This window comes from Rhynchophorus ferrugineus, unplaced genomic scaffold (assembly GCF_030347505.1).
Source record: "Rhynchophorus ferrugineus isolate W39M unplaced genomic scaffold, kcgeb_rfMv2 rfM2, whole genome shotgun sequence".
Taxonomy (NCBI): domain Eukaryota; kingdom Metazoa; phylum Arthropoda; class Insecta; order Coleoptera; family Curculionidae; genus Rhynchophorus; species Rhynchophorus ferrugineus.
The window spans coordinates 30,272,010-30,294,821 of record NW_027472581.1 but is presented as its reverse complement, the minus strand read 5'-3'; the positions used below and the strand labels follow the sequence as shown (position 1 = coordinate 30,294,821).

General features: G+C 30.8%; 2 long non-coding RNA genes across 2 annotated transcripts in view; one reads left to right on the top strand and one right to left on the bottom strand.

Moving 5' to 3' along the window:
• Positions 1 to 14,527, bottom strand: part of LOC143190546 (uncharacterized) — a 38,918-nt gene extending 24,391 nt beyond the window's left edge. Inside the window, exon 1 of the long non-coding RNA XR_013004273.1 lies at positions 14,415 to 14,527. This is a non-coding gene — a long non-coding RNA (uncharacterized LOC143190546). The remainder of the gene's footprint in view (positions 1 to 14,414) is intronic.
• On the top strand, positions 8,141 to 8,725 carry LOC143190545 (uncharacterized). The gene is made up of 3 exons (XR_013004272.1): positions 8,141 to 8,366; positions 8,423 to 8,496; positions 8,566 to 8,725. It is a non-coding gene; the product is annotated as an uncharacterized LOC143190545 (long non-coding RNA).
• Positions 14,528 to 22,812: the final 8,285 nt, after the last annotated feature.

Here is a 22,812-nt window from a genome sequence, read left to right as displayed (position 1 = left end):
CACTCTGAAAAGGGAAATGCTTACGTATTTCCAATTTCGTAAGGTAATATATAGTTATTGAATTCGAAGTTTTGATCTTGATTTTAGTAACCTCAATTATTTCAAAATGGTGTTTTTAAGGACATTGTTATATTTAAGGTTAAGCCTGGCGGAACTAAATCAAGCGTATAGAGTAAAGAAATGTTGATATTATGTGAGTGCGATATGGGTATGTTATTGCAATAAAAAACCTGAGTTGTTGGCTCAAAAGAGAGGAAGACATGCGTAAGGAACAACAGCACGATTTACTCTTACGATCTTATTCTTAAACCAGAATATTTAAACTTGTTTTGATTGATGCCATCTGCATGACATCTAATCCTTAGAACATCAGAAGAATATAGTCAATAACCTTCACAATATAATATATTTACGATATAAAAGCATTTCATGGATATATAAAAGTGGATTTCTGTAGAATTTTGTTAAATCTGACGCAGCCTCAATAAGTTATTTTGCCGCTTATCTGAAGACCATTTTTTCATGTAAAGGCATTGAATGCTGGGGAAATTATCCTATGACTGCTTTGTCACGGGATTCCTTTGACAACTGCATCAGATATCATCATATCTAAAGTATTACGTTCCAGGTAAGTTAACAATAAAAAATATAAAATGGCGTTTTATGGGAATGTAATTGTATATTTTATAAACCCATGCAATCTAAAGCTATGATATTGTGATACATTATTCACTTGATGGAACCTCAACATATATCTATATCTACCCGTTAATCCATTACAGCAGATTCAACAAAATGAGTTCATGAGTTTCTACCATAAAATTATTCTAAAATGTCACACTAAAGCGAAAGTTAATTGTTATTCATTAACTTAACTCTATTTCACACCTCCAAACTGAAATTACTTTGATTGACCGAAGAGAACAAAATTATTTCGATACTTTTTCTGACGAAATATCATGCTTTATTAACAAGACGCATGTTTAATTCATTAGCACCACCAACACATTACGTACTTCACTTAGATATATGTCAAATGTTACACGAAGTTATTTATAATTGCGGGGAATTGGTTTATTATCATTGAAAATCAACAATAATAACGTCTTGTTGTACATACAGTCTTGTACAAATAAATATAAAAATTTATTTTTTTATCTGCTATTAAATTTATCGCCATTAATATTGCCATTAGAATAATATTAACATTAGAATAATGTATGTATAATATGATATATAGTATAATATATAGTATACTCTATAGATATCAACTGAACGTGTACATCATATTATTCATTAATATTTGGGTATGAGAAAGCTCTTTGCAAAGTGGGTGCCGCGCGAGCTCACTTTTGACCAAAAACAACGACGAGTTGATGATTGGGATCAGTGTTTGAAGATGATCAAGCGTAATAAACCCGAGTTTTTGCGTCGATATGTGACAACGGATGAAACATGTCTCCATCATTTCACTTCGAAGTCCAATCGACAGTCATCCGAGTGGACTGCACATGATGAATCTTCAAAGCGTGTGAAAACGCAACAGTCGGCTGGCAAGGTGATGGCTTCTGTATTTTGGGATACGAATGGAATAATTTTCATTGACTTCCTTGAAAAAGGAAGGACCATCAACAACGAATATATTCGAAATTATAGTTTCAGTCAGTTCTTAAATTGATTAAACTCAAATAAATAGAATGTCGAAAATGCAATTGTGAGCCTCCCATGATTAGTGTCTGTATACACTGAGTAACTCAATAATAATAAATGAAAAACTGTTAATCTATTTAGATAAATATCAAAACCATCGAATTTAACAATGGTATTTACGTCATCTAATAATACTCTCGATAAAGATTAAAAACACTGCCCATCAGAAATATTATATAATAATATCCATTAGTCTATTCATTGCTGTAAAAATATATCAGCAAAACCATAGACATAACAAATTTTTTCGTTGGAATAAATTTTATAACAAGTGGACATTTTTACATTTATTTATATATTATTATATCATTATTATTATTATTATTGTCATTATATCAACAAACCCAAATTTTTCTTGAGGAAGGTAGTTAAACTAAGATTAAAACTTCTTTTCATATATGAAGATATAATGATAATAATAAAAAATCTATGAAAACTACGAAATATTACATTTTCCAATTGTGTTGACCAATATATATTCCTTAAGTGATTCATGATGTTCAAACACTATTGGTATTCTGTATAAATCGCAACAAAATATATTTGAACGTGTGCATTCTTGTACGTATATTGTCAGCTACTCACCCACCATAGCAACTATATTTTTATACATAATCGTTGCTGGTAAAATATGGTACCTGATTCAGAATTAAAACATTTATATAAACCAGCAAGTAAAAACTTACGTTCAAAGTTCAGTTTTTATTATATTATTTCTGGCGCCTAATCCTTTTATAATTATTTATAATGGTATTACTGCTGTATTAGTAACCACAATTAATGCGAAATTGATCTGAAGTGATTTTGTCATAATTGTGACTGTAACTTTTAATATAAGCAAACAGAAAGCGTTTTTTATTTCACTAAAATGTCTAAGTAACAACAAATTCCATTAAAATAATACAGAAAATTACTTCTGTGTATTAAAAAATGTTTATTATTAAATGATTATTATTAATTATTTATTTATTAATATTTATTATTTATTATTTTTCATTTATTAATAAATGTCGATAAAAATCATTACTTGCTTAAGATGAAAAGCTCTACTGATTCGTAAATGCAAGTTTATTACAAGATTTAGTTAATTGAAAATTGCATTGTATTGTAACAACATAACTCCTTGAAATAATTAGTGTTTATATTATGACTACAGTATAAAAAAGAAGTTGTGTTAAATAATATTTAACAAGTCAATTGAAAATTCCCCAGACTGACACATATATGGCGCTACTAGAATTAAATCCATATGTTTTTAGTTAGCCCTAACCCTTAAAAGATGCGTGTATAAATTTGACAGCTGTCGGATCATTAGTTTGTAAATTATAGCATTTTGTGTGAAGCAACTTTTGTTACTGTGAAAAAAATTGTTAAAATTTCGCGTGTTGGTAAAATATTGCTTTTTGAAGGGAAAAATACAGTTGAAGTAAAAACTTGGCTTAATGCCAAAAACAACGGCGAGTTGATGATTCGGAGCAGTGTTTGAAGATGATCAAGGGTAATAAACCCAAGTTTTTCCATGGATATGTGACAATGGATGAAACATGGCCCCATCATTTCACTCCGAAGTCCAATCGACAGTCCGACGTCCGACGTCCATCCGAAGTCCATCCGAGTGGACTGCACACGATGAACCCGCTCCAAATCGTGGGAAAGCGAAACAGTCGGCTGACAAGGTTATGGCGTTTGTATTTTGAGATATGCATGGAACAATTTTCATTCACTACCTTGAAATAGGAAGGACCATCAACAGCGACTATTACATAGCGTTATTGGACCCTTTGAAGGACGAAATCGCCGAAAAACGGATGCTTTAAAAAAAAAGTGCTGCTTCACCAAGACAATGCATCGTGTCAAAAATCCATGAACTGGACTTCGAATTGCTTCCTCATCCACAGTATTCTCCAGTGGCCCCCAGCGACTATTTCCTGTTCTCAGATCTCAAAAGAATGCTCGCTGGAAAGAAATTTTCGTCGAATGAATAGGTGATCGACGAAATTGAGGTCTATTTTGGAGCAAAGGACAAATCGTACTACAAAAATGGTATCGAAGAGTTGGAGGGTCGGTATAATCAGTGTATCACCCTTGAAGGGAATTATGTTGAATAAAAAAAACCAATTTTGTCAAAAACATTTGTTTTACTTTGGTAGGCCGGGGACTTCAATTGACCTGTTAAATTACTTATTATTGAACATATCCGTTGGTAAAAAGATTACAGGTTACAGAAATCCATGGATTTGAACTTTTATTGTCCTTAGCCTGTTGGAATTATTTTTATTTACCCAGTATATAGTAATAAATGTTTCAAATTCTTATTACATAAATAATTTAATTGTTATATAACAATAGCTAGTTACTCATTAGGATGAAATGTTAAGTCTAAAATATTATATAATGGATTGTCTAAATCATAGTGCATCTTTGTGGAAAAGAAAATTAAGCAAATTATTTTAAGCAATTGATTTCCATTCCGATATACTCTTGATAATGGTATGCTGAAATATTTTCAACATCATTATCAACAGATATATATTTTTAATTTGTTGTTAGAGGTAAGTCGACTCCGAAGAAATTCTTAAAAATATAGTAATAAAAGTAAATAAATAGTAATAAAGCAACTATATATAATATATATAAATAGTATTCGTGAAATAAAAATTTTAAAAAAATGTTGGGAAAAAACTGTTAAAATTTGTAGATATGAACATTCTTAAGTTTTTTAAATTCATCCACCGTTATAAACAAACAACATTCTAAAATCCTTGGCGCTTGAAACAATGTGTTTTATAACAGAGTATACTCATCCTGATGTTATGTATGTAATGAAAGATTTCATACCATTTAGTTTAGTACCAACTATTGTAGTCACTCTTGAAAATATATTTATAAACATTATTTAATACTACATAAATATTCAATATTCATGCATGAAAATGTTGCAATTTTGTACAATAACTAAAAATTTGAGAAAATTCATATTATCATAACTTGAGGAGGTTTTGTAAACTCCAATATCAATCGCAATTCTATATAAAATATGAATTGGCAATTTTTAAGTGATATCAACTTCATTTACAGCAATATAACATTGACCGGTATTATATAAGAGAAGTAATATAAGTTCATAAATTGAGGTGATGAAATTGTGTACATATTTCAAAACACACTGATTAATGGGGATAGTATCATTTAAAAGTTGTTCACAAATTCTATCAGACGCTCTCAGTACATTAAATATGGATTCGTAAAGTTATTTTAGTTAAATGTTTAGAGCTACCAATTTCCGCTGGGCAATAATGGAACGATTATTTTCAATAAATATTGTCACTATTTGTGCCCGTTCTTGTGGCGTATGTTTATCCATAATAAAATTTGGACGTCTACACAATAGAATGGTTAAAGCGAAACTGCGCAAAACGTTACATAACCAAAATGGCGCGCAATCAAAATTGTACTGGAATTTTTGCCCCACCCTATATATCAGGACAATTAATTAACTTTAAAGTAACGGCTGTCGATAAATTTTCACAATAAAGAATGAAATTAAAAAGAATCCTTTGATCCAGTTGATTTGTTAATTATTTTCTTTATTTCTCTGTCTGACTTGCGCTTCTTTAACCCGATTTATTTTATTTCAATAAAAGGAAACTGAAATAATGATGGATAGTTAGCCTTCTAAAATACAATAGGTGGCGTTTTATTGTTTAGTCGCTTAAGAGATTAAAAATATAGTCCTCTCACTAAAACAGTGAATATACATCATATAACTTTATGACGTCAAGACGTCGCGATGTTTTCCCAACAATTTTGTTTATTTTGGCTTTGACATACAAGAAAATTCTAATCTAAATAAAATAATACCCGGCTTGGTTGGCGCAGTGGTAATGGTGACAGGTAAATGTGTGACACCTGTGACAGGTGTGACAGGTGGGGGCATGGTTGTGAATTTATGTTTGTGGTTGTTTAATATTTGTGATTGTCCTAGGCAAGAGTGCAAAAACCAACAAGGAAAATGATCCCAGTCACGCCAGTAACCAGGCTGGGTAAAACCGGATGTCTTCTGGGATGATTTCTAATTTGGTCACTCGCTAGTTGGTAGAAGTAGACTTTAAAATATATTTAAGAAAATAAATAAAATAATATAACATAAATAATGTTATAAAATATAATTTATTTTAACATTATGGTATATCAAATGCATACATTTTCTCATTCATGTTCGAAGTAACTGATTAGAGACCTAATCTGTTTCTGACTTTGAGCATCTAATGGATGCGGAATTTTCAGTCAGAGTAATAATAAACAGCAATTTGGCAATTATCAAAACAAGCAAAACACGAAAACAGCGTTTACCATAACCTCTATAGTTATTATCAATAATGTTTTGAAGAAATTCGCAGACGTTTGACAACCAGGCGAAATTTTGTAGACTGATTCGTTTACATGTTCGAACGTATTAGACAACATTGTATCTTTTTTTAACTAGAATAAAATGAGAAGGAAAATATTGCCTGGTTTTAAAACGAATATAATAAAAAAGGAATAATAAATTTTGACAGGTAATACATTTGACATCGTGGTGACGCGTGTTCACTGTTATTTTGAGTAAACTATAGCTTTAACCTTATTGTTTCCATTTTGACATATCCAGTCACGAATATTAAACAAGACACTACTATTGGCAGATCCATGTAATTTCTAGACAGTGTCTTTAAACGACATATGATAAAATATCATGTCATTATAACTATTACTTTGCAAGTTATAGCGATTTTAGTGAAATAGCTTTTATTGTCTTTAAAATAGTTAATAGAAATGATAATTTCGTATATTTACTAGATATTATACTACATTATTTTGATTGGTAAAACCATTTTTAAGAAAGATATTGTCTGAGAAAAGATTGTGTAGTTCTGAAAAGTAACGATTCTGAAAAACAAAAATAGTTATGGAAAACCGAAAAGTGCATTTGCATAAGATCAGAATGTTGCTGTCGGAGTGGCTGACAACACGTTTACACACACTGGATTAAACACAATACATCACTATCAGGAGCCCCTTACATCACAATATTACAGTGGATAACATATGGATGCATCATTAGATACTTAAAATTGAATGAAAGCCATCTCTTGAATATTTTTTTCTGAAATGATTGTTTTTCTAAGTTAGAGCGTATATTTATAGCACGGCGTGTTGCTTACAGTTTAAAAATTCGCATAAAAAACCGAACTTAATTTCTTGCCAACCCGGTATAATAATAAAGACCGAAATTTAAAAAAAAATCGACCGCAAAGACTAGCGGCGACAGCTAACGAAAATAACGTTTAGCCTCCAAACGTGGATTGTTGAACCTGATGCCATATACCTTGGCCGTGGTAACTTTCACAACCGTCAGAATGTCAACGCCGCCTGCAAACTGAATCGTATCGCTTTTCGTGTCTTAGGAAATACCTCGCCAGCAATAGTAATAATAATGATAATAAGAGCAATAACGATAATAAAAATGACGACGACTAGTTGTTTATAGTAAACAAACATTGCCGGTAGCAGGATATTAATTAGTGTATATTAAATTTTATTGATGTGGTTTATAGTACTGGTTGTCGTTAATTTATTGTAATTTTAATATTTATTTAATTATTATTTAAAATAAGATCTGATAAGGTAAATAGTTCAGGTTATTTTCGGTATCAAAAGATATATGACCAATATGGAGTATGTAAATATATATTATTAAATTTTTAAACAAGAAACAAGCAAATAAACTTTTGTCTTTACAGTGACCTTGGGATGTTGACTTACCTCTCTTTTTCAAAGAATGTTGTCTCCATTATTAATTACATAACCCTCAATTAATTTCAGTTCTAACAATTAAGGAATTAATCTTATGTTACTTTTTACTTAATTTTTCATACTATGTAAATTATTCTTTATCTGTGCTAGGTTTTTGGCTAAAAATTGGCCTCTATAGTAAATATCAGATACAGTTACTAAATATTCATATGCACTGGTTATATTTATAACCCACTTTGTGTTAAAGCCTCACACACGTTTCCCTTTTTAGTATGTGTCATTTTGTCGAACTGTAAACAAAAAACATTTTCAGTGCGTTGAAAATATCTGAATTTGTATCGAGTAAATCGCATTTGCGGAAAGTTTTACTTCAACTTGAAGAAAAAGGCGACTGAAGATCAAGAAACGAAGGTATGAAGCTTACGGAAACTATGTTCCATCGATTTCAATGTGTGAATACTGATTTTGAAGTTTTAAAAGCGGATCACCGACTACATAAACATATCTGGGAAAAATTGACGACGAGAATTTGAAGGCATTATTCGGTGACGATTTGTGTAAAATACAAGAAAAATATGCAAAATTGTTGGAAGTAATACAAGAAACCATTTCCAATCTCTTCAAGAACATGGGAATGATCTAAAAGCTTGGATATTTTATGCCATGTGTGAAATACCGTTTTAACGGCAAAATAAGAAAGTTTTTTTGTATCGTATTATTATTGGTGATAAAAAGTGAATCTATTATCATAATCCAAAGCGAAAAAAATGATGGAGGCCATCTGCTCGTGCATCGACAACAACGGTAAAACCGAATATCCAGGGCCAAAGTTAATGCTCTATATTTTCGGGATCGACTTGGTATGTACTATGCACTATGTCAATTTGTATATTTAGATGAGAGGTGCTTATTTCAGAATTTACCATTGGGTTATTCATGGCAAGATGATAATAAATATAGCGTAAAGGCAACAACAGTTGATGGAAAAAGGTAATCGTGGGAATAACTATTGATTAGGTTTTATATTCATTCACAACATTCATTAATAATTCATTGCAGACATAACTATGTGTCATGAAGAACTACTTCATGGTGAAAACAGGAATATAAATGAAATAATTTTATTCCTGGTGCAGAATTAGTGTTTTCCTCTAAGTCCAAGGGTGACTACCATGGAGAAATGAACCATAACTTGTTTTTGCAGTGTTTTTAAAATCAGTTTTTAAAGAACTTGGAGGAACCATCAGTTATTGTTATGGACAATTCACCATGTCATAGCACACTGGTGGAGAAGATCCTAACAAGTGCATCAACAAAAGTGACTAACTTGGACAGTGACTCGGAAAGTGAAAGTGACTAAAAAAAACTTTCAGGATATGTGATAATACTGTGCAATGCTGCAAATTCCTGATACAGAGCAATGAGAGTGGAAAAAACTAAAAGTACGCATAATTAACAGAATATAACTATGGAAAATGGTATTGTAGGCCGTGAAAGATTTGTGTACACACATATAATTGTAATTGTTCAGAATTAAATATGAGCATTAGGTTAGAATGTATGAGGAGAGAATGAATACTAACTTTTTTGTAGATATGGTAATTGAATTTGGCATTGCAGAATTCAGTGATCAATTTTATCAATAATGGTGTACACAAGTAGTAGCAGAAGGCCTAAAATCTATAGGGATATCAAGATGACTTGACAAGTAAACACACCATCGAAGGAAACAAGAACTAAAAGTAAAAAGGTAAATATGCTCTCGAATGAAAGTATATTAATTTGATATATAATTGCTGTGGTATAATTAGGTGAATTAAGTCTCCAGAATGACGCCACTATGTATAATTTTCACTGACTACCTTGAAGAAGAAAGAACCATCAACAGCGACTATTGAATAGCGTTATTGGGTCGTTTGATGGATGAAATTGCCGAAAAACGGCCGCATTTGAAGAAAAAGAAAGTGCTGCTTCACCAAGACAATGCATCGTGTCACAAGTCAGTGAAAAAGATGTCAAAAATCCATGAATTGGTCTTCGAATTGCTTCCTCATCCACCGTATTTTCCAGATCGGGCCCACAGCGACTATTTCCTGTTCTAAGATCTCAAAAGAATGCTCGCTGTGAAGAAATTTTCGTTGAATGAAGAGGTGATCGCTGAAATTGATATCTATTTTGAAGCAAAGGACAAATCATACTACAAAATTGGTATCGAAAAGTTGGAGGATCGCTATAATCAGTGTATCACCCTTGAGGGGAATTATGTTAATAATATTGATAAAATAAGATAATAATTGATAAAATCAAAGTTTGCTTTATGTTAATTTGACAATACTTAATGATCAAATATAAATAACATTAAATACAATATATTAAAAACAATTTAAATTACAAGTCTTTGAGTGACGTTTATAAAATATTGCATACCGTAAGAAAAGGTCAGTTGCATATTTGGCTGATAAAATATCAACATGTGTCAATATATTGTGTAAAACATCACTTTAACAGTGTTATTTAGCGTTTTCCTTTGACAACATCCGCGAAATATTTCTTGTATTGTTGCCTACGATTATTTTTAACAAGTTAATCGACGAAATCAAAGAGTTTTGTGGTCGAACAGTCCTAAGTACATAAAGATCGTTTTGCCGAGGTTACAGTAACTCTATTATCTGTGTTTGTGTGCGTGGTGGTGTCGCTGTACAGATTACTATAGCCTATAGCGAGAAACTCAAAACCGGCTTGGGCATTAACACAATTGTTGTTTTAGGTCCTTTCGACATATTCCTGACAGTTTACTTACGTACCTGCTTATACTACGTGACAGGTGTGCCTTTAATTTTTATGGATATCCGATGGTAAGGAAAGAAACAACATTATCTTTGAACAAACATCTGTCTATTAATTTATTACTCAAATTTACATAAAGGTAATTAGTTGATACAGAATTGTCGTATTCGTTAAAATAATAATAAATCGAACAAATCTGGTTGGAATGAATAGAATGATTTATAATATTTGTTTAAAATATACTTGTCTGTGAACACTACTCGGCTAATAGCAATTATTTTTACGCTATTGTCATTCACATCTTTGTTTAATCGCATTGGTCTTCATTAATTTTCCAAAAACTGTATTAATCCTAATATATAAATAGAACACAGCGTATTACTCTATTGGGTTAGTGTAGTTGATCGTTCGCTCGTATACTTTTAATGGCTATTAATTTTTGAATAACCTTCAATCATGAGTAAAATAATAAACTCCAATTATTACTGAAACATTTTGGGGCAGCTGATGCCTGGTTGTTCTCGCATTTTTTTCATCGTCGTATTTCTTCTTTTATTTTACTACACAACTTACTGGGTAGCTTAATTTTATTCCATTCTTTCAATTCAATTTATTTATTACTTTCATGAATCCTGATATTTTTTTTCCTTAAAGCAACATTTATTGAGAAAAATTGATACAAAAATATATTAATCAAAACATTTGCCATCATTTTCTACGTAACTCTTTCTCATCTTTCTGGCATATTATCATGAATACAAATGTTATCGAAAGCTAAGAGTTTATTAAAAATTTCCCCTGGTCTGTCATCCAATAAGTCTCATGGGCTTCGGACTTTTTAATCCTTCAGGATTTTCTTTATTAATGACACAAAATCGCCACATTTAAATCGATGAAACCAAAACCGACAATTAGGATGTAACTATTTGTAGTGTTCGATAGCAAATTTCTTTAAATCAAACAAAAGTAATGGACGTAGAGAACGTAATTTTGGACATTCCATCATTACTGTCTATGTACACTAAATAAATAATACTAAAAGAAAAACTGTTATTTTATGGAGAAATATAAAAACCATCGAATTTAACATTTAGGTTGGAACGTTTAACAGATTCTCCATATGATTGTACATTGATACTTCGCATTTTCAAGAATAAACAAAGCTGATGAAAACACATATAAGCATCTAATACACTTCATAGGATATATAGCTTTTATGTAAATATAATCAAAAATATTTGTTGTGCCACTAAATGGTGATTTCCTAATTTAAGATCAAAAATAGTCAATTTCAGAGATCATTTTGAGGTAGGTAAAAAGTAGGCTGCTGGTGACAAAAAATGCAGGACATCACAATTTCGGAATGTTTGGCAATGTGAAAATATAGTGGTCATTATTTTATAGTATTTAAAATAGATTTACGCAAGCTTCTTAGATTTTTAGGTGCCTCTTAATTTGAAAACCAGCGAAATATTTTCGCATCATTTGATGTTATTATTATTAATTCTGTGTCTCAAACAAGCTTCTCAATATACTATAGATGAGTTATAATAAAAGGTAACCCCGTAAAAAGTATACCATTTAGAAACTATTTCAAACATTTCAATAATATATAGCTTGTTTTACGGAAAATATTTTACTGTTACTTATATTCTCATGGGAAAATAAAGTTCAAATTACATCCAGCATAAAAAGTTGATGACTATAGATTCGCTTGTTTCTATGTCGACAAGAAAAAAATATGCATAAATTTGCATCTCTTGACGATTACAATTGTTGCCCACACGTATTTAGATCAGTTACAGAGAAACCAGTACAGGAAGAGCCGATATTTAAATCTCAGCTAAAATATTTAGCAGGAAAAATAAGTGAAAAGACACTGAACTTCAACAAAAAATAAAAAATCAAAGTGACAAAACTAAACTATAACAGGTCACTTGAAACGGCCGGGGACTTGGCCTACCATACTAAAACACATTTTTTTGAACATGCATTTGAGGCACGCATTATGTTTCTTGCTTAATCAAAAGAATAATGGCGCTGAAAGTCATCGTTTGCTCGTATAGATTACAGTGAATATGCTCAAAACATAAGAACATGTGAAACGTTGTTTCGACAATTCGGATATGGCGATTTCAATGTTAAAACAAAGAACGTCGTGTTAGGCTGAACACTTTTGAAGATGCGGGATTGTGACGGGAACACAAACTCAAAAACAATTGGCAGAAGAGTTGAATTTGATCAAAGTGGCAATTTGTGATTAATTATAAACGATAAGAAAGATCCAAAAGATGGATTACATTAACTGAATGATAGGCAATTAGAAAAACCGTCAATGAAATGCTACTTCAAAGATATAAAAGGAAGTTATTTCTGCACTGAAAAATATGAAATGACGAAAATCTGATTTATTTCTAGAACTTGAAGGGAAAAAATTATGGTTATCATTTGACGAAGCCCTCTTGGTCGCAATACTATGCTCTTTGTCTGGTGGGTCCAAGTTCATATCGTATATTATGAACAGTTGAAACCTGGAGAAACAGTTAAAACTGATCGTTATCGAGAACAAATTATCAATTTGAACAGTACATTGATCGAAAAACGCCCGCAATATGTTCAAATGAGTGATAACACGCCGTATCATACAGTAAAACTAATCACAGAAGGGTTGAAATCACTTATTTAGGATGTTTGATGACATTCGCTGTACTCTTCAGGCCTGTCTCCATCCGACTACTACCTTTTAGCATAGATGGGGCAGGTGCTTTCGGGGATGTCGATTTATAATAAATTAAAAAAATAACTCGATGAATGGTTTAGCTCAAAGCAGAAATTGTTCTTTTGAAACGGCATCCATAAGTTGCCCGTGAGGTGGACAAAATATATAGAATCAAAAATTCAATATTTTGAACAAATACCTTGTAACTCTACGTTGCAAATAGTGTTGGGAACTATCGACTGAAATCGACTATCGACTGTTTTAGTAATTGACTACTTTTTAATATCGACTGTGTCAGTTTTTGGTTCGACTGATTTTACTACTTTTTACCAGTGTAATACGGTAAAAAGATTAAAATTGTGAATGATAAGTAGTAAAATACTTTTGATTGTTTTTATGGTAATAATAGATAATATTTCGATTACTCGTTCGATTTTTGTTAAAAAATGTTTCCGTTATAAATAAAGCATTTACTTTGTTTATAAAAGCTCTAGTAGTTATTTTGCGGTCATTTTTAATTATGTCATGAATTAGTTTTTTCTTCTATGATTAGGTATATGTTTAATTTTTATTTAGTATTTATGGTTATTGTACATCTTTACTTTTTAGGTTTTGTTTGAGTTCTATTGTATTGTCTATATTTATTATAGTATATTATTTGAAAATACCAATTAATATATTAAAATATGATAAGACATTTGTAGGTTATAACATTTTGTAAACGAAATTCTTAGTTACATGTTATTAGTATTCAGTAATAATTTTTTTCCTTTTGGTTTTTAAAGTTTTGAAGTACATCTCGTTCTTGTTTATATGGCCCTTGGAAAATATAAACACATGCAAAATTAACTGCTCCAAGCAATTATCTCCGCCCTTTCCTATCTCACAATTTATATGGAAAAGGGTTCTCACATCTTCGTCTGACATCATGAATTGAATAAAACAGTCGAACCGTGCATTTGACTATAGTAATTACTATTTTCAGTTGATAGTTTTTTGACCATCGACTGTTCTGACTGTTTTGCGACTATCGACTGTTTCGACTGCTTTCAGTCGATAGTTCCAAACGCTAATTGTAAATAACGTGTTCTTTAGCGAAAAAAATCGGAAAAGCATTACGGAATTGATATGTTATTAAATATTAAAAAATACGTATGTATATACGATAACACATGAAATAGTTCTCTAAATACTTGATGGTAAAATAAAAAAAACTATGTGAATAAAATCGCACATTCCAACGTTTAACCAATCGCGAGTAACGAAATTAAATAAGTATCTGAAACAAAAGATGTATATCCCTGATCCTCCCCTTTCTCTTCGTTCCCACCACTGCGAGACCGGCGTTCGGAAACGAACGAACCGGCAACGTATTAATTATTAAAAAAAGACCAACAATTACCTTTAATAACCCTTCGATGGCGCAGACACAATTGTTCGTGGCGTTTTCACGAAATCAGTGGAGCAATCGGGCCGGTCCCGGTGCGTGTATTGTTGGTGAAGCGCAGAAAAAACGAAAAACGGCCGTTGTCTGTGTGGAGAGAGCCCTTGACGACGGTGGTATGGCCTTGAAGGGTCTATCTCTGGTAGATAGTCTGGTCTGGGTTCTGACGACGACGACGACGGTGCCATTGACCGTTAAACCTGCCGTTCTTCGGTTCGATTCTTACCAACGATTCTTCGGCTGCGTGCTCTTATCTTTGTTCTAGAACGAAACGAAATCGTTAGACGTCGGCCATTTTATCTTCTAATTAGCTATAAAGCTAATTAGTTAAATACAGGATATTGTATGAAATAACATTTTAAAGGCTTCACTCTCCCTAATCCACACAGAGTGAGGTATACATAGAGTAAAGATTCATGTATATGTATATAATGAAAAAATTAATTAATTATACAGATATCACATCTGTGACAGATAAAATTAAACTTATTCAATTTTATTTAGCGTTTACACTAATATAAAAAACAATAGAAGGAGCATATAGAATTGTTTCAGTAGTAATCATGTTACATAGCTATTTCATTCCCAACAGGATAAACGCTGAAGACTTAAAGTGAAATAATTTAACTCCGCGATATTTTTATGGCCTTAAAATATATAGTGTTTTTCACGATAAAAAATAAAGCTTTTCTGATGATTGGTGACATGATATTATTTAATACACGCAAGATTGTTATTCATGGTGACTAAATGCCTTCTAAAAATATACCCAAAAGTATTCAATACTTCAAATTCAGATGAAGATGCATTTGTTATATCGGAGAGAAATATTCAAAAGACTTGGAAAGTCTTTGCCGATTATAAAGTGTAATAAATTTCAAGAAATTTGTAAAATATGGCGAAGTTAGGATTAAATCGAATAAAATGTTTTTGTTAAAGCATGTAATTTTAATAAAATATAATGAATGCACTTTCTTAGTGCTTTAACCATGTCAACCATTTTGACTACAAAATATAATCTGCGAAAAAATACAGCTTTCTTGTTTTACTTTGAAGAAAAGTATAGCTGTTAGATATTTATTACTGTACGAAGTAACTATAACATTTTCCATTAACAAAAATAGTAGAAAAATTATTTAAATTTGAAAAAATCCTGAAATTTGAATTCGAGTTATTAAATACTTACTTGATTATTAAAGATAATTTCCAAATATCTGGAATTACAACTTAATTGAATAGAAACAAGACGTATTAACAATAAAGCAGAAAAAAGAAGAAAGCCTCAGAAAAAGAAAACAAATTAGTTCCTTTATTTAAAGAGCTATTGAAGAAGACTAATGCTTCAATAATAAATGTGTAACCATATATATCTGATCAAGCGCTGTATACATATATATATATATATATATATATATATATATATATATATATATATATATATATATATATAATTGAAACTTTTATATTATATACTTGAAACTTTAGAGATCGCACGAGGAAACAAGACGAAAAGTATAAGTACATTTTTCAGTCACACAGTTCGTTTATGAAGCAACGTGTTAGATAAGGAAAACGTGAATTTGCAAAGCTTTGGAAGCTGAACATCCCCTAAAAATTATTCCCTCTTCTTGCTTCTAACGATAGTATCATTAGTTAGAAGTTAGAACATTCATATCGTTCGTCTCTCCACGGATTGTTAGTGCCGAATTAGCCCATTAGCAAATTAAGAAATTGCTTTTCTGGTTCTTTCTGGTTCCAAAACAGCATTGAAAAAATTTTAGGACACATACTGGTTTACTTATGGACAGGTTCGCAGGCTAAGTAGCATCAAAATAGGTTTTTTTGTTATATTTTGGAGTTTCCCTTTTGCTAACTAATGGTTATCTGGACTGGGTTTAAATGGTTTTAAATATGTTGAAGTAACAGCAAAAATAAAAATAACAAAAAATAATTTTAAAAATATCCATTTTATTTATCTGTCAATAAATATATACATTATTATATTGCACGATTGTTTAAATAATTCCTCAAAAATTATTCAAACCATTATTAATAATAAAGCACCATAGAAACCATTTTATTTATATTGCATGATTAAGATAAAAAAATAAGATATATTAGTAATAATAATAAACCATATTAAAAAATAACAAAAAAAACGGTTTATTAAAATATTTATTATTATTTATTGCCACTAATTATTAAGATGGCCATTGTTTATTAATGTATGTAATATCAAACAATAGTGGTAACGATTATTGATTAAAAAGTCCTCAGTTTGATCTTAGGGGGAATCATAAATTATTATATATATATATATATATATATATATATATATATATATATAACATTTTACTAGCTAATCAAATTAGAAAAATAGCTGTAAAATATGAAAAATTTCGGTTTTCATTTTTGATTTCGACTTTGATCAGATGTATTGTTATATATATATATATATTTCAAAGGGGAACATTATCATATTTCATCAGGCCCATTATCATTGGCAAGACGCTAATGAAAAAGAGTGTTGAGAAAGTTAACAAAAGTTGATGGAAAAAGGTAATAGTTAGAATAACATTTGATCGGATAAGAAGATATATTATATATTGTCCTTCATGCTGGGATATGCCGTGATATCAGAATTATTTCACAAGAAAACACAGCAAGGAAGGAAACAAGATGTTAACATAGAAATATTCTCTGTCTTAAGTTCTCAATGTTCCCTAATCTAAATAAAATACATTACTTAGTTGTACAATTATTAATTACAATGATTTAGTCTCCAGGGGATACCATAGGTAGTTTAGAAAAGAGTTTAATGTAAATATAATAAAACAAGTTTAACCTACAAACTATTGTGGCTGTTTAATTAACTGTAGTTGAAGTCCTTCGATAATATATGCATTAGATGTACTCTAATGTTAAAATAAATTATATTTTATAACATATTTAAATAACATATTTATTTCGTTATTTTATTTATAATACAATGTTATATATCTATCTATCTATCTCTATATAAAGCTAACATACACCAGAAGGGCTAAAATGTCAACGTTAAATGCGACAACATTGCACTGTTTTTACGTCATTAATTGAGATGATGCGAGTTCACTACTACTTTTGCTAGACTATATATATGTTGCAGTTTAGTTCGAACGCGAATAAATAAACTAGTGGAAAATTTGTTGGTAACTGTGTTGTTGTTGACTGAACGAAAATTGTATTACAAATATAATACCTCACAACGCCCTCTAAAATACGATCGAAACCCAAAGCTAACTAATTACAGATTACTGTAAGCAACTTCCCGCGACTTTTAACCGTTTCTAAATTTACACTTAACAGGAAGTTCGTTCACAGAACAGATGGGCGTGGCCGCGGCTCGATTTTGCCGAATGAAGATATCGATAAAGGAATCCGAAATGTATCTATGGCGAAAACAATCGATATTTGAAAGTCATGGCCGTGTCCGTTTGTTTTTTCGTACGACCGATCGTTTCTCTGTTTCTCTTTCGCCGTTTCGGTCGCGATTGCCTGGCCATTCGAACGAAACGGATCGGTCTCAGCGGTCCGCAAAATGTTTATTTTCAGAGAAAAACGATTTCTTCGCTTTACTTTTTTCTTCGGGGCTAATATTAATTTTGGCAATTCATGCGTTTGATGAAATAATTTTTTTAAAATAAAATACACACTAGAACTATGTTGAGACCGTGAAGTGAACTTAAAGGATTAATATTAGATGATATAATTTGTTATTTAATATTGGATCGTAACTATATTAATGTCTACACAATGTTATTTAACCTAATGAACTGAAACATAGCCAATTCAATTAAACTACCAAAACATGTCATCAAAACGTATGACGTCAGCATGTCACAATATTGTAGCATCAAATTTAGTGTTTGGTTTGCAACGCTTGGTGCTTTATAATCTTTAATTGTTATAACTAACGTTTTGAAGAATTTTGTGCCTAAATATGTACAAAATTCTTCCAGTTTCCAAATGGCAATATGGCCCAAATCCAAAAAGAATTGTATAGACTGATTCGGTTACATTCGCTACTAGACTAATGAATGGATAGCTGCCAAACCAAAACCTTTTTTCTTTGAAAGCACGAAGTGTTGTTCTTGTTCTTGGCACATAGTCTGTAATATGTTGATGTTGATAAAAGAAAAGTCTAAAAAGTATCATGGCAGGGAAAAGAGACAAACTGTTTGGATTACAATAAATCAGAAGATGATAAAGATATGGATTATAGAAATATAATATTATCGAATAGAATGGAAAAAAATTGGGATTATTAAAATTATTTTTCTCAGTTTTTCATAGAACGACACATTATACGACAATATTCTACTTTAAGCGAAAAGATGCTAATAATAATTAAGAAAATCATTTAAAATTTTTTCAGATGATTCAATGGTTTACTGAAACATAATAACATTTTTATGATCAATCCCAGTGCTCTATTTAACAAGTGGTTTGCGGCGTTCCTTGACGCAGAATATTTCTGATGGCCAAATCATTGGATTGAGTTATCAAAATTGTGCAAAGAAAGTAATTATTAAGCTATCAGAGTAAATAAATATATTAAATTAGCTAAAGAAAAAGAGTAGATTTTTTTATTATTATTTAATTATTACATTGTTACTAGTCGTTTTCGACTAATCTACAATTTCTCTTTATGATAACTTAAATCTAGGTATATAACTAGGAGAACCCATCGGCCCTATCTCAGTCTCTGGTGAAATAATGTTTATACATGCCACTGCTGTATTTTTTATTATATGCACCTCACTACACAACACTACATAAGATCAGATGGTTTGATTCTTTTGAGTCTGTGTCCTGTTCTGGTGGTATCCAAAAGTTGCAATACTCCAATATTTTCATGAGAATGGAGTCTTTCCTCATGTCCCTTTACATCTATTTTCTTGATTTCTTGACTGACTGTGGGTATTTGAAGGTCTCGATGTAGATAATCAGTCCCATAGTATTTGGGTGCGCCCACAATACTCCCAGGACTTTGTTCTGAAAAATTTATGTCCATATGTCCATATAGGTTTCAGTATTTGCTTATCTAATAGCAATTTATTATGTACTGATAATTGTGATTTTCTTCTAATTAACCAGTACATTCTCCTATATTTCAATTCCAGATCTTTTCTTTTCTTCTTTATATGTTTCTTCTAGCGAAGTTTTGCATCAAGATTCATTCCGACATATTCAGCGTTGTTGTTATATAGAATGATAATATTATTTAATGTTATTGGTGATTATACAGTCTGATTGTAGGTGAAGTGCATATGCACATATTTACTTTCGTTAATTTTTATTTCCCAAGCTTGTGTCCAATTATTTATATTGTCCCTTGCCTCTTGTAATTTTCGTGAGGCTTCTTTACTATTGTCTCCGATAGCTATAATCGCAGTATCATTAGCAAATCGTAATATTCTCCATTTGTAGTATATCACATGTGTAGAGTAGATAAAGCATTGGCCCCAGTACACCTTCTTGTGGTACACCTGCTTTAGCTTGTTTTATTGTAGAGTAAGCTTCTTCTTGTTTGACTCTAAACATTCTGGTTGTAATATACGATTTTAATAGTTCGGTGTGTTGTTTTGGTAACATTTTCTGTAGTTTATGAACAAAACCTTTATGTCAAACCTTATCGAAGGCTTGAGCTATATCTAAGAAAATAGCTGACATTCTTTTTTACTTTCGTACGATTTTTCAATAACATCTGTTATTCTGTGAACCTGGTCAATTGCTGAAGGCTTGTTAATAAACCTATTGTGTTGGTATTAGGATTTTTCTCTCTGTGCTAGAGCAAGAAATAAAGCATAAAACATGGAAACAATTTGGATCTGCCCCGTAAAAATAAACAAAGCATCGAAACTGGAGACAATAGGATAGGAATTAACTAGTAATCCAAAACATCAAATTCAAATACCCTTAAGTTGCAATAAAACGGGTATAATTAACTATAAAAATATTATTATCAGTAGGTATTAAGCTACCATCAAATTTATCTCTACTATTATATTATTGGATGACGATTAAAAGCAATTGTATAGCCTCGGCACATTAGCTATTGACTAACGGAGGTTAACGTCGAGAAAAAGTCCTCGAAATAATTGAAGTAATATTATTAATAACTAAACTATTTCAGTTCCAAGTTCAAGGAATATCACGCTATTTTAAATTAAAAAAATATGTTGTCACAGTAGGCGTCATTTAAATTTAGAATTATTTTACCAAACTTTGGAAATGTTCTTGAACTGTTATTTACTTGTTTCACTTCTTTAAGTTCAAGTTTAACGTTTAGCATTATCGTATACATATTTATTATATAATATTTATAAATGAGTGTTTCCATGTACAATATCTTATTTAAGTATTTTTTTTAATAATTTAAATAAATTCTTGCTTAACATTTGCGATGTAAAAGTATTATTATAAATACTTAATACTTAATAGAAATTAATAATATATTTCAATACATTTCAGGGTAAAATATGAGATAATGATTTTTGACAATTATGACTTAACATCTGTCTGTTATAGTCCATACTTACTACCTTTTGAAATGACATATATATAAAACTAATATTTACATAACATAAGAGATTATATTACATACATTTTATTTTATTTGGATTAAGATATTTTGGATTTCTAACATAATTATTACTTTATAATTCCAACATCTAATAGTGTGCTTCGGTGACTCATAATGTTATAATTCTATTTGGATTTATTACAGTGATATATAGCACATCTATCTTCATTATCTATTTTTTAAATGATTAGTTAACTAACGAGAGTTACAGGCAAGCCTTGTGTAGTAAAGAAAAACGGGCGTAAGACAACGGCCAGAACAGTGGCATAATATATTACGTAATAAGTACTGGGCCTAATATTAGATAATGCCTCCATCTACCATTCCCGACGTAATAGTGCTAACCTTCAAACGACACATGTCAATAAAAATAACAGTTTTAGTGAAATTATTTTTCCTATTTTCAAAGTAAACCATGTGTTATAAGTCCATGAGAGCGATATGCAGATTGAACGAATTGTGTTTCAAATTTTTGTTTTCCACCCAGTGGATAGACCAGGTCTGGCCCCCTATAACCACTAGCTTTGTGCAGACTCCCAGGAAGGAAGTTCAGCTTAAATGGAGAAGTGATTGCTGACTTTGAAAGCACAGACAAATCATTCTAGGAAGAGCGTATATTAAAATTAGATGGGAAATAAATCGAATGCATCCTTAAGAGAACAGATTGATGATAGTTCAGTCCAGAATTTATTGAGTAATGTGTCAAACAGTGTGGTTGGTTTATACATAGAAATTATTTCCCAAATCATGTCAAAATAACAATTTTAATGTTGCTAAATAACACACTGATAATGCACTAACTATAAAATGGTTAAAAGATCCAGAGCATTTTACCAAAGTATGTTGATTGAAAAAATCGCAAATAAAGTGCTATTCTTCTCTTCAATGACATATGAAAAGAATTTCAAAACTGACGTCTGCAGATGGTCAGGGAATAATATATTATACATAGTATGGGGACCAACAAATATACAAAATCGTATGGGATTTATTAAGGTTAAGAATTAATTAACTCTAGGACACTCGTAACTTCATTCTACTATGTGTTTCACTATATGGTGGCCTTGTTGTAGCAATAGTGACCAAATAGTTACAGGAAGTTGAAATTATTACGTTGGCTTCCAACTCTAAATTGTGATTTAAATTACATCAAATGATTATGAGAGTTAGCTATTGAGTTATGGAGGTTATTAAGGTTAAGGTTAAATTTGAAAACTGGGTTAATACTCAATACCAATAAATTTCTATTTCCGTTAAAAATGTTAATGGCTTGGGGAAAAAGTAATTTCTTTTTTTTTTCAAAGGAAAGTGATTTATATGCATTAGTGATATATAGGAGGCCTTGATCGATCACCACTTTTCCAGTTCTCTAGAAAACCACAATTCTGTTACTTTAAAACTTCTGGGACTTCTGAGCGGCCAGCTCTATAGCCTTTCACCATCATACAACCATACATCATGAAGAGGGTTTTAAAATATATTGATCTACCTCTATATTTTTTAAAGTTTCATTTGATGAAAAAATTCCAATGTCAAAGGAATTTTTGGAACGAAAAGTAAACAAGTAAACCAATTTTTTCTAATATTCCCACTTTCAAATTACAATTATTTTTAGGCCTTACCTATATACTTGCAGATTTATTTAATAGATATACGTACCTCGTCGCCTATAATTTAGACAATTTGGAAAGAAATATATTGTTAACAGTGAAAATGCACTTTAGTTCC